Source organism: Mauremys reevesii, unplaced genomic scaffold (genome assembly GCF_016161935.1).
Source record: "Mauremys reevesii isolate NIE-2019 unplaced genomic scaffold, ASM1616193v1 Contig65, whole genome shotgun sequence".
Lineage (NCBI taxonomy): Eukaryota > Metazoa > Chordata > Testudines > Geoemydidae > Mauremys > Mauremys reevesii.
In genome coordinates this window covers 1,211-13,736 of record NW_024100879.1, presented here as the reverse complement: position 1 = coordinate 13,736, position 12,526 = coordinate 1,211, and the positions used below count along the sequence as shown (strand labels likewise).

The following is a 12,526-nucleotide window of genomic DNA, read 5'->3' as shown; positions in this document are numbered from 1 at the left end:
CCTGGGTTACTGCCAGTCACCATCTAGCCCCCACTCACTGGGGCAGACTGCAGTGCAAAAGCCACTCATCATAGGCAAGGGGGGTTTGGACCTGCTGCCCCTACAACCCCAGTACCTAATTCGCCTTCCACTAGGCCACAGCCTGGGGGATTTCCAGGCCGGAGCTCCCCAGCTCCCTTGGCCTTCCCCCAGTGCTGCTCCAGTCTAGGTACCTTCTCTCAGCTCTCTACAGCCAGATCCCTCCCTCTCAAAGCTAGAGAGAGTCTGTCTTGGTTTCTGGCCCCCAGCCCTCTTATAAGGGCCAGCTGGGCCTTATTAAGCCAGCCACAGCTGTGGCTCCTTTCCAATCAGCAGGAGTGGGGTAACTATCCTGCTATGCCCCATTCATGAGTGGCAGGTTTGTAGAAATTTTGGTGGTGTCCACAACCCACCCACTCCCAAACTCTGCCCCCCACCTGCCTATGGCTATGGGAGAGAGTTTGGGTGGGGGGAGGAGGTCTGGGGTGCAGGCCCTGGGCTGGGGATTAGGGTGCAAGAGGGGTGCAGGCTCTGGGAGGGAGTTTGGGTGCTGGGTGCAGGCTCTGGGCTGGGACAGGGGGTGGGTGTGCAGGAGGGGATGAGGGGTGTAGGCTCTGGGATGGAGTTTGGGTGCAGGGTCTGGACTGGGGGTGGGGGTGTAGGAGGGTGAGGGTGTAGGGTCTGGGAGGGAGTTTGGGGGTTGGAGGGGTGCAGAGGAGGGAGTTTGGGGGCAGGGGGAGATGTGCGTGAAGGGGGGAGGGGTTCATGCTCTGGGAGGGAGTTTGGGGATAGGAGGGAGGGAGTTTGGGGGCAGGGGAGGTGTGTGTGTGAAGGGGAGGGGGTGCATGCAGGGGTGAGGGCTGTGGGGCTGAGGATGAAGGTTTGGGGTGTGTGAGGGCTCAGGGCTAGGGCAGAGGTTGGGGTGTGGGGGGCGGGCTCTGCCGGGGACTGAGAGGTTCTTGATGCCGGCGGGGGCTCAGGGCTGGGGCAGAGGATTGAGGGGATGAGGGCTGGGGTTGAGGGGTTTGGAGTGTTGATGAGGCTCAGGGCTAGGGCGGAAGGGCAGCCTGCCCTGCCAATAGTGGATGGGGGCACTCCGGACCCTGTGGCAGCAGTTGATGCCAGGAGCCGGCAGAGCAGACTCAGTGAGAGCTGCAGGCTCTGGGGCCCAGGGAGGTGAGCAGGGGCAGCAAGTGGGGGCCAGGGAAACCGGGAGGCCGGCCCCAAACATTGGTGGGCCGAGCCCCGGGCCCTGAATATTGCTGGAGCCCAGGCACCATGAGTGTATATAACTCCCCGCCCCTGCCCCCTTTTCCCTAGTATCTGAGCACTTCACAATCTTTAACACGTTTATTCTCACAACCTCCTGTGAGGCAGGGCAGTGCTATTATCCCCACGGTACAAAAGGGAAACTGAGGCATGGGTGACTAAGTGACTTGCCCAAGGTCATGCAGCAAGTCTGTGGTGGAGCAGGAAATGAACCCGGTCTCCAGTTATTGCCCTCACCACGGCACCAGCTTTCTCACAGCCAGTTTGGGAGTCAGTTACACAGTGAATTCTCTACAGAAAAATACTGCAGACCTTCAACTGGTGTTTTGTATGTCTTCCTTTTTTTTAAGTGTATAAAACCAGGCTTGTTAGAATTCAACAAGTGGATAGTTCTGACTACTACATCATGGAAATTGTGGAACTCATTAAGGCAGGTAAGAGCTCCTTCTACAATCAGGTGCAATTTCTCTGAATGGCCTTTGGGATAAAGGCGGCATAAGAGCTATTTCTCTTAGCCAGAGGAAGTGCTAAAGCCCCAAGGCTAATCTAGTCTCATGCTCCAGGGCATTAATTTATCGCCACAAGGGGACAAGAAAGAATTTGCTCAACCCACCTAGGCAGCCATGCCACGAAGAGGCAGACAAAATAACAGAGAACCTCTCCCTGTGGTCAGCCTGGCATAATTGGCCAGTCTCATTATGGGCTTTTTCAAGCTTCCTCTGAAGCAATTGGCATTAGCCATTGTGGAGTCAAGATCCCAGACTTGGTGGCCCTTTGGCCCAAGCTGCTATAGGGAGGTGGAGTCTCTCTTCCTCAGTGCTGACTTTTATAAATCAATATAAAGGCAAAGGAAGCAGGGATCTAACTGAGCTCAAGCGGCTTCACTCACTGGGAGCTGATTTGACTGTTCTAATTATTTGAATTACCTGAGATTAGGGGCCCCTTGTGCTAAGCACTGGACATATCCAGATACAACCCCTGCCTTGACGAGGTTACAATCTAAATCGACACTGGGTGGCTTTATTAGCCCCGTTTCACAGGTGGGGACTTGAGTCCCAGGAGATCAGTGACTTGTGCAAGGTCACACCAGGAGTCTGTTGCAGAAACATGAGCTGAGGCCTGAACTCTTCAGGCCCAACCCGGTGCCACAACCACAAGACGGTCCTTCCTGTCTCTAATGACTGCTGGAGCTTCAGTGATTGGTTATCGTTGCAGTCACTCTGGGGCTGAATTTGTACTGAAACCTCAAGAGAACACCTAGGAGTCTCCTCTTCTCTGTTCCTTTCATCTTCATCTGTCTCCACCCCGTACTATCTCCTCCTCACTCTGCTCTTATGTGTGACATCTTTTCACCCCGCCCTAGGGACTGATGAAGATCCACAGGAAAACCAGCCCATTCATCAGCCACATAAAATGCAGGGAGTCTCTGGGCTGGAGCGTAACAAAGACTACTTGATCTGGGGACTCAGCACCGACTTGTGGCCCAGGAAGCTGAGTAAGTAGCCTCCTGTGGTTACCCTCGTTAGTCACTTTCAGAACACACGCCCATAACTAATTACCTATCTATTTTAGGTACCTATCAGGCCCCCATTACTGTACTTTCTGAGAGCCTCACAATATCAAATGGTTTTATTCTCACTACGGGAGGCAGGGCAGCGTTATTACCCTCATTTAGCAGTTGGTAAACTGAGGCACAGACAGCCCTCGGTCCAGGTCCTCAATGGTATTGAGGCTCTAACTCCCACTGACTGGCCTTAGGTGACATCTTCAAAGTACCAAAAAGGAAGTTTCTGGAGTTGCAGAGAATTGAATCAGATTAGCCTGCGTAGTCTAACCATGGACCACCATTCCTCACAGGGCCACCCAACTATTTCACCAGCACAAATCACTTTGTCAGTGCAATTTCATGGTCCTGCATCCAGCCACAGTTGTTCGAAATCACTTGGTTTCAACTGGGTGGAACTATAATTAATTAGAGTAAAAACAACACCTAAAAATGAGCTTTACCAAAAAGATGCAGCTCACAGAGGCTAAAAGTTCCATCCTCATGCTGTATCTGGAGCATTGCATGCTGGGATCTGTAGTCTCTCTGGACCTATGAGACGGGAGGCAACCCACTGTTTCTCTGCAAGTCAGATGTGGCTCTTAGGCATGGGTGGATTGTGAGCTGCCTGTTTGGGAGGCTAGACCCCAGCCCTGCCTGTCTCCCTTTCCACCAGAGCCCAGGCCCACCACCGTGGCTGCCAGCTCCCCGGCCCCAGTTCTGGGCCGCTCCAGCTGGCCAACCTGAGCCCCCCCAGCCCTGAAGCATTGGGTGCTGCAGCCCCAGTGCCCTCAGCCCTGGAGCACCAGGTGCCGCAGCCCAAGTGCCCCCAGCCCTGGGCACTGTGCTCAGTCCCAGCGCTTCAGCGCCACCAGCTCGGGCGCCAGGAGCACCAGGCTGGGGCCCCAGCACCAGGGGCACCCAACTGCCTCAAGTCCCGAGCCGCAGGCCAGCCCATGCTAGCCTAGCCCTGGCCTATGTGGGCTGTGGCCGGGGAAGCAGGATAGGGCTTGTGGAGGAGCATGAGTGGGGCCACGCCTGGCTGTTTGAGGGCGCTCAGCCTCCTGGCCTGCCATGCCGCTGCCCATGCCCTTAGGCAAACCCGGCTGCCCTTGAGGAACTGAGCAAACAAATTGAACACATTTTGTGCTTCATTGCTCACCCTTCTGCCTGTCTGTCCCAGGTTATCTACATCATTGGCAAGGACACCTGGATCGAGAAGTCAACGAGGACGAATGCCGGAAGCGATTTCCAGAACCTCTGCCAGGAATTCCTGGAGTTCTCTGAAGCCATGACCATGTTTGGCTGCCCAGTCTAAACTTGGACCCAGCTTTCCCAGCAGCCCCAAGGGGACAGTTTGAGCTGAGATGGAGCATAACCCTCAAGGTGGAGACATCTCCTCAAGTCCCAGTGCTGCTGACACTGCCACTAGCCCTGTCCTCTTGAGGTTTCACTCTCTTTTCTTCTTATTTTTCCATATATATATATAAATAAATAAAGGCTGATTTCTTACCCTGGCCTGCTGTGTGACTTTTACCAATCTTTACATAGTCTGCAATAGAGCTGTATAAGTAACCAGCTACTAGGATCATGGGTGCATGAGAAACACCTTAAATTAGATTAGGATGGACAAGCATGAATGGGTGGCTAGATACGCATGGATGGATATTTGGGAGAGAGTCTTCTGTACCACTGTGTGCCTAGGGTGACCACACAGCCGGTTTTGGCAGGACAGTCCCTTTTTCAGCCCTGTCCTGGCCATCCCAACTTTTGTCAAAAAGTGGGGTTTTGAGAATGTGCAGGGAGAGGGCGCGATGTCACTCTTCAGTCTAGAAGATACCATCAGAGATGCTTAGTTTTGCAGGTCTCAAACTGTGGATTTGTGTCTCCAGGATAATATGCTTGTTAACAGTAAAGATGTTTTTAAATAAATACATAAATATATAAAAGTGAGAAATAACAGGCCTCAACCCTATTGTCCCTCTGCAGAATTTGTGTACACAGAGTCAATCCCTAACGTCTCTCTAAAAATGCAAAGTTTCAAAAGTTCAGTGAATAGAACAGGGGTTGGCAGCCTTTCAGAAGTGCTGTGCCGAGTCTTCATTTATTCACTCTGATTTAAGGTTCACATGCCAGTAATACATTTTAATGTTTTTAGAAAGTCTCTTTCTAGAAGTCTATAATATATAACTAAACTATTGTTTTTATGTAGGTAAATAAAGGTTTTTAAATGTTTAAGAATTTTCATTTAAAATTAAATTAAAATGCAGAGCCCCAGACTAGTGGCCAGGACCGGGCAGTGTGAGTGCCGCTGAAAATCATCTAGCATGCTGCCCGGCACCCATGCCATAGGTTGCCTACCCCTGGAATAGAAGATTCTTGGCGGCAGAATAGATCTGGACAAGGAGAAGTCTGGGACAGGCAGTAAGAAACAAAGTGAGAACTGTTTGAGCAGCATATTCCGGAAGTCTTGAGGACTTTGAGGTGTAGCCTTCACTGATTTGAGATCCTACCATACCATTCTCGTACTAGGAAGGGAATATGTATAATGGCAGCAGGCTGTAACAGAGACCCAGTTTGGGAATAAGAACCATTCAAGAAATATGTTTGTGGATGTTTTAAAGAAAGTCATACCAGTGAACTGGTGGGAGTCCATAAGCACTTGGATTCCAAGAGACTGTTGAGGTGATACTCTCACTTTTAACAGAAATAGGTATATTTGGCCTAATCTTCCTTTGGATTAATTCATTCAAAATTGAGAAATGTGTTTGGGACCTGAGAAAGAAGGAAAGCTTGTTTTTGCTTTTTCCAGATTATGAAGAAACAGGAAAATGAAGGGGTGAAGACAACTGAGGTTAGCTGCAGAAGCCAATATTTTAATTTTCTCATGCATTGACACTGGCTGACATAGTCGATTTAATTTTTTTATAATATTTCATTACACTATTTTTAGTTAAACAATTTTAACAAAAACAAACCTGATTTTAAAAATGTGAATGTTTAACTAAATTCAAAAATTCATATGCTGTTTTGTTAAAATATTATATGTTTGTTGTTGAAGAAAAAATCCAGAATCGTAATGTGTGTTTATTTGTTGTTTTAGTTAAATAAAACAATTTAAATGTCTGTCTGAGTGATGTTTCTCCTAATACTTTGCACAGCAAAGAAAATCCTCCAACTATTAATGAATTAACCTGTCGAGATTGGAGATAGTTCCTCCCAATGCTTCATTAACATCTGCTTCAATTACCTTTGAGTAAATAGAAATAGCAAACAGTCATTCATTTTCTGATATAGCTGTAAAACTAATCTGAAAAGTTTTCAAATAAATCACTTAAAAATGTATAGTGTGTACCTTCCTAAAAATGAAACCTACATCTATCTCTGAGTTGTGAAGAATATGTATTAAGGTTATAACAACCAACTTAAGAATACAGTGTTATGTAAGAAAACCATGATTAAATTGAGTCTGGCTCTGGCGCCTGACCACTATCCTGCCCAGTTTTCAAGAGTATGACAGCCGTGTTAGTCTGTATCCGCCAACTTAAAAAAAACAGAATTACTTACATGGCACCTTAAAGAGACTAACAAATTTATTTCAGCATGAGCTTTCGTGAGCTAAAGCTCACTTCTTCCGGATGCATGAAGAATGGAACACACAGACAGGAGATATTTATACATACAGAGAACATGAAAGGTGGAAGTATGCATGCCAACAGGCAGAGTGTAATCAATTGAGATGAGCTATCGTTGCAGGAGGAAAAAACTTTTGAAGTGATAATTAAGATGGCCCATAGAGAAGGTGTGAGGAGAACTTAACATAGGAAATAGATTCAATTGGTGTAATGACCCAACCATTCCCAGTCTTTGTTTAAACCACAGTTAATTGTATCTAGTTTGCATAGCTGGTATTCAAGTTCAGCAGTCTCTCTTTGGAGTCTGTTTTGAAGTTTTTGTTGCCAAAATTGCCACCTTCATCAGTCTGTCACTGAGTGGTTAGAAGGTTGAAGTGTTCTCCACTGGTTTTTGAATATTATGATTCCTGATGTCAGATTTGTGTCCATTTATTCTTTTGCGTGAGAGACCTGTCCAGTTTTGGCCCAATGTACATGGCAGAGGGCGTGCATTGCTGGCACATGATGGCATATATCACGTTGGTAGATGTGCAGAGTGTACGAGCCCTGATGATGGTAGTGTCTGATGTGATTAGGTCCTGTGATGGTGTCACTTGAATGGATATGTGGACAGAGCTGGCATCGGGCTTTGTGCAAGGATAGGTTCCTGGGTTAGTGTTTATGTTGTATGGTGTGCGGTTGCTGGTGAGTATTTGCTTCAGGTTGGGAGGCTGTCTAGCCCTTAAGCGAGGACTGGCCTGTCTCCCAAGATCTGTGAGAGTGAGGATCATCTTTAAGGATAGGTTGTAAATCTTTGATGATGCGCTGGAGGTTTTAGTTGGGGCTGTAGGTGATGGCTAGTGGTGTTCTGTTATTTTCTTTAGGCCTGTCCTGTAGTAGAGTGGCTTCTGGGTACTCTTCTGGCTCTGTCAATCTGTTTTTTCACTTCAGCAGGTGGTATTGTAGGTTTAAGAATGCTTGATAGAGATCTTGTAGGTGTTTATCTCTGTCCGAGGATTGGAGCAACACGGTTGTATCTTAGAGCTTGGCTGTAGACAATGGATCGTGTGGTGTGTCGGGATGGAAGCTGGAGGCATGTAAGTAAGTATAGCGGTCAGTGGGTTTCCCGGGCGGTATAAGGTGGTATTTATGTGACCATCGTTTATTAGCACAGTAGTGTCTAGGAAATGGACCGCTTGTGTGGATTGGTCTAGGCTGAGGTTGATGGTGGGATGGAAATTGTTAAATCTCGGTGGAATTCCTCAGGGCTTCTTTTCCATGAGTCCAGATGATGAAGATGTCATCAATGTAGCGCAAGTAGAGTAGGGGTGTTAGGGCGAGGATTAAGGAAGCGTTGTTCTAAGTCAGCCATAAAGATGTTTGGCATACTGAGGGGCCATGCACTGGGTACCCATAGCAGTGCCACTGACTTGAAGATATATATTGTCCCCAAATGTGGAAATAGTTGTGGAGTGAGGACAAAGTCTAAAGTTCAGCCACCAGGTTGCCGTGATATTATCAGGATACTGTTCCTGATGGCTTGTAGTCCATCTTCTACGTGTTGGAATGTTCTTTAGTGTAGAGGGCTTTACATCCATAGTGGCCCAGAGTACCATGGTGTTTTCTGGAAGATCACTGATGGATTGTAGTTTCCTCAGAGGAAGTCAGTGGTGTCTCGAAGATGGCTGGGAGTGCTGGTGGCATAGGGCCTGAGGAGAGAGTCCACATAGCCAGACAATCCTGCTGTTAAAGTACCAATGCTTGAGATGATGGGCGTCCAGGATTTCCAGGTTTATGGATCTTGGGTAGCAAATAAAATACACCTGGTCTAAAGGGTTCAGGCATGTGTCTGTATAGATCTGTTCCTGTGCTTTCTCAGGGAGTTTTTGAGCAGATGGTGTAGTTTCTTTTGGTAATCATCAGTGGGATCAGGGTAATGGCTTGTAGAATGTGGAGTTAGAGAGAGTTTGCCTGGCAGCCTCTGCATTCATATTCCGACCTATTCATGAGTAACCAACAGCACCTCCTTTGTCAGCCTGTTTGGTTATGATGTCAGAGTTGTTCTTGGGCTGTTGATGGCATTGTGTTCAGCACGGCTTAAGAGTTATGGGGCAAGTGATGTTGCTTTTCCACAATTTCAGCCGTGCACAGTGTGGAAGCAATCTATGTGAAGTCTAGTCTGTTGTTTCGACCCTCTGGAGAGAGTCCATACAGAATCACTTTTTATTATAAGCGCGGTGGTAGGAAGGATTCTGTAGGTTGAGTATGTAGTTCAGAGGTGTGTTGTGTATCCTGCCCCAGACTCTGGTAAGTTCAGCCCTTAAAGGCCTGTTTCCCCCATACATAGGGTGACCAGACATCCCATTTTTAAAGGGACAGGCCTGTATTTAAAGCCCTCCTGCGGGTGTCCTGACTTTTTCTTTAAACTGGGCAAATTGTCACATATTTTGTGTTACATATGGTAAAGTGAAAATATGTGTTTTACAGGTCGAGGGCTGCAAACCAATCCCTGTTCCAGTGGGCTGGAATGAATTTGTAGCTAACATAACCCTCCTGAATCGTTGAGTTCTGACAAATATGTTCCAGTTTCCTGAGATCAGGATGGGTCTCCATCCTCAGGTTTCTTCTGCGTTAGAAAATAATGGGAATGAAAGCCCTTCCCTCTCTGACATACTGGCTCTACTACGCTCCCAGTTGTAGGACATGTTTCACTTCCTGTCTCAGGAGGAGGGCTCCTGAGAGGGGTCCCTGAAGAAGAGAGGATGGGGTAGATGGGATGGAAGAGAGGCTGGATAGTGTGGCCAGTCCTGATGATTTCCAGAACCCATCTGTCAGAAGCTGATATTTTTTTACACTGAATTGGATAAAGAACAGCATCAGGCGGTTGGTGAAGGAAGATGGTTTGGTGGGATCTATTGTTGGCAGCAATGGTTGGGGAGATTTGACAAGCCCTCGACCAAACCTTCAAATCTGCTGTTTGGATGTTGATTGTTGAGACATGGTGGAATGGGAGTTTGGGCGTGTCTGGTCCCGATCTGTCATATGTAAAGCTTGCTTAGCATATGTGTCTCAGTTGCTTTGTGTTATGGGGATTTGTCTGGGTCACGCTGATGTATAATGCACCTTGGCCTTATTTTGCATTTGCTGTAGGTAGCCCATAAAATGCCAAAGAGATCTGAGGTGGCTCTCAAGTCTTTCAACAAGTGGAGTGGCGCGCTAGTCTTGTGGTAGGCGAGCAGTTTTGAAACTCTCGAATGGGAAGGTCCTCTACCGTGGCTTGGACTTCCTTGGGGAATCCTGAGAGGAATGAAGCCATGGGAGGCCTGGTAGCATTACTATGGCATTGGTAGTGATGGTCCTTGCCGCTGTGTCAGCAGAGAGTCCAAAAGATGTCTGGAGGGCTGTCTATTAGCCAGAGGTGACCCTCAGAGATGGCGATGTAAACTGTTCTCTTTTGTCCTCTGGTATTCAGTGAAACGATCAGAAAATTTGGAATAGTTTTATGTAGTACGTACTTCGCCATGTGGGGCTTCATAACTGGCGATGCAGCAGTGAAGTGTTGCTGATGAGCAGGCCTTTGCAGGCCAAGTAAGTCCTAGTCTTTTTCCATTCCTTATCAAGAAGAGGCTGGTTCTGGATGCGATTATTTGTTTGCCCCTTTTTGTTAACTGCATCAACTACCCAGTGAAATTTGGCTGAGGGTGTCATGAATAGAAATTCCATCCCTTTTGGAGGGCTGTAAGCGTTTTTGTCACGCCCGCTTTAGATGTGGGCGGAATGGTGGCCTCAGGTCAGCCATATGTTCTTGCCGCAGGTTCCGTGAGTGCTGAGTTAATCGGAAGGACAAATCTCGGAGCAGAGTGGAACATGTGAGGAGTTTGTCCAAGAGAGACTTCCTCCCAGGTGATCCTGGAGCATGCTCAGCAATTTGTTTGAGATCCTGGGAAGTTTCCTGAGATCTTCCCCAGCCGAGGAAATTGGGTGAGAGGGCATAACATTCTTCTCTGGCAGAGGAGTTACAGGTATCAGGAGCTGCCTCCTGATCCCAAGATTTCTTCTGCCTCCTCAAATTCTGTTTGGCAGAGAGGCGTCTACAGGTGGCACTGTGCATTTTGAGTGGGAGATGTGTACCTGTGTACCTGTGCACCTGTGTACCTCCATGGTGCCAGTTCTGGTGTTAGATGCAGAACTGTGTATAAAGCTTCCTGCCTGTGGGTGCCAGAATGACCCGCTGAAAGGTGGGAAGAGAATAGGTGGGGGAAGGTGACCCAGACCACCCTTGAAATTCAGACCCTAGAGGAGGTGTGGGGACGCTCCTGATGTGCCAGACCAAACACTGCCTTGCATCAGTGAAGAGTGCTGGGAGAAAAAGCCTCCCCTTCCTCATCTTCATCCTCCTCATTGAGGAGGAAGGAGGGCGGCTGTAGCTGGAGGTGAATGGATAGTGAAAGTGCTGGAAACAGTGTCCCTACGAGGAGGAGGTGAGCAAGGAACTGTGGATGCTGGGAATTTGCCCAGGGAGGAGGTTTTCTGCCTCTCCTTAGCACCTGCCTGCTTAGGGGTCTGCGGCACAGCGTTACATGCCAGTAAGTTGGGGGCGTTTTCCCGCTTGGGAGGCGTGGTCTTGGCAGAGGCAGTGTGGCTAATCCTCTTCCACGTCCTCTAGGGGACAGGTTCCTTCCAGCCTTCAGGGCAGGGGTGGGGAGGGAGGTCTGCCAGGGAAGCTGCCTGGCCACAGAGGCAGCAGCAGAGAGGACCTGCCAGCCCAGGTGTGAAGTGCCACTGAGGACAGTCTCCACATGAGGATGGAGCTTCCCAGTTGAGGGGCCTGGAGGCTTTCTTAGTCCATGCACCTCCAAGAGATTTTGGCACACATGAGTTTTTATGCATAAGCCCCAACCAATGACCAAATTGTGCGCGTCCCTCAGAAAGTGGAATGGCTCTCATGGCGTTTAATGCCAGATGCCCCGGCATTCTGCCAGGGAAAACAAATAGAACCAGCAAATACTGAACTGTGCCTGTATTTGCATCACCCAAGGTAGGCACATCTGGGTTGCCTGTCCACACCCCACCCACTACTTACCACGGTAGCGCGGGCATGCCGCACAGGTAGGAGGTGGTGACGGCTGTTTCCTCTCCCTGCCCCCGGTTGGGAGGGGACAAACACAAGCTCTGAGTCCGGGAAAGAAACTGAGCAGTGCGTCCCACTGAGTAGACAGGAAAAATTAACCTAAATAATCTATTGTCTATTGCCCCACTTTGTACCTGTTCCAAACACATTTACACATAGGCCAATTTCATCTCTTCCTGGAAGTTGGCTATTATCAGCAAAAGCCAACCCAACCCAGATACCAGGCTGCCCAGGGGCAGTTTCCGTTTCCCAGGGTTGGCTGGCTCTCCAGGTTCCCGGTGGGATGCAGCTGTGTGTCCCCAGGTCGGCGCCAATAATGGGCTCTGTGGTTGGTCCTGTGAGGCCTCAGGCCTTCATAGCTCACCTGGGCACCCCCAAAATCAGAATTTCAGGGTCAAAGGCTACTTTTGCTATTTTTGGTTCTAGGCATCTTCCAGCTAATGTCACATAGCAAGCCCATGACAGGAAGGCGGAGTGTCCTGCCCCCTCCCCTTCTTCTCTAACCCTTACTCCCTGAGGGTAAAGTCGACCCCAACCCTCAATCTACTCTCCATGGCTCTACGCGCATTTTCCCAGGCTGCTGGGACAGAGGTTCCTGCTGCCCCTGACCTCTGGAGTGGGCAGGCGCAGGGCACATGCCAGCATGCAGCGGTCACACAATGCTGGCGGGCCTGCCACGCAGGCCACTGGTGCCTGTTGTTCTGCATCCACCATCTCTGCAGTACTGCTAGTTGCTGTCAGAACAGTTAGTAGATGCAGGGGCCTTGTCCCTTTCGCACGGGCCATCTTTCCATGTCAGCATGTTAGCTGTTGCTAGCAATCTTATGCGCGGTGGGGCAGATGCTGTGTCTCCCCTCTGGAGGGGAATGGTCAAACCTCCACCACGCGCTGCTCTGAGGAAGTGTGTGCACAGACATGTTGTACCAAACCTTGCCCACGTGTAAACACACT

At 48.9% G+C, this 12,526-nt stretch overlaps 1 pseudogene; it reads left to right on the top strand.

The window, feature by feature from the left end:
* The window catches only part of LOC120394549, a 30,336-nt pseudogene extending 26,188 nt beyond the window's left edge, over nucleotides 1-4,148 (top strand).
* Nucleotides 4,149-12,526: the final 8,378 nt, after the last annotated feature.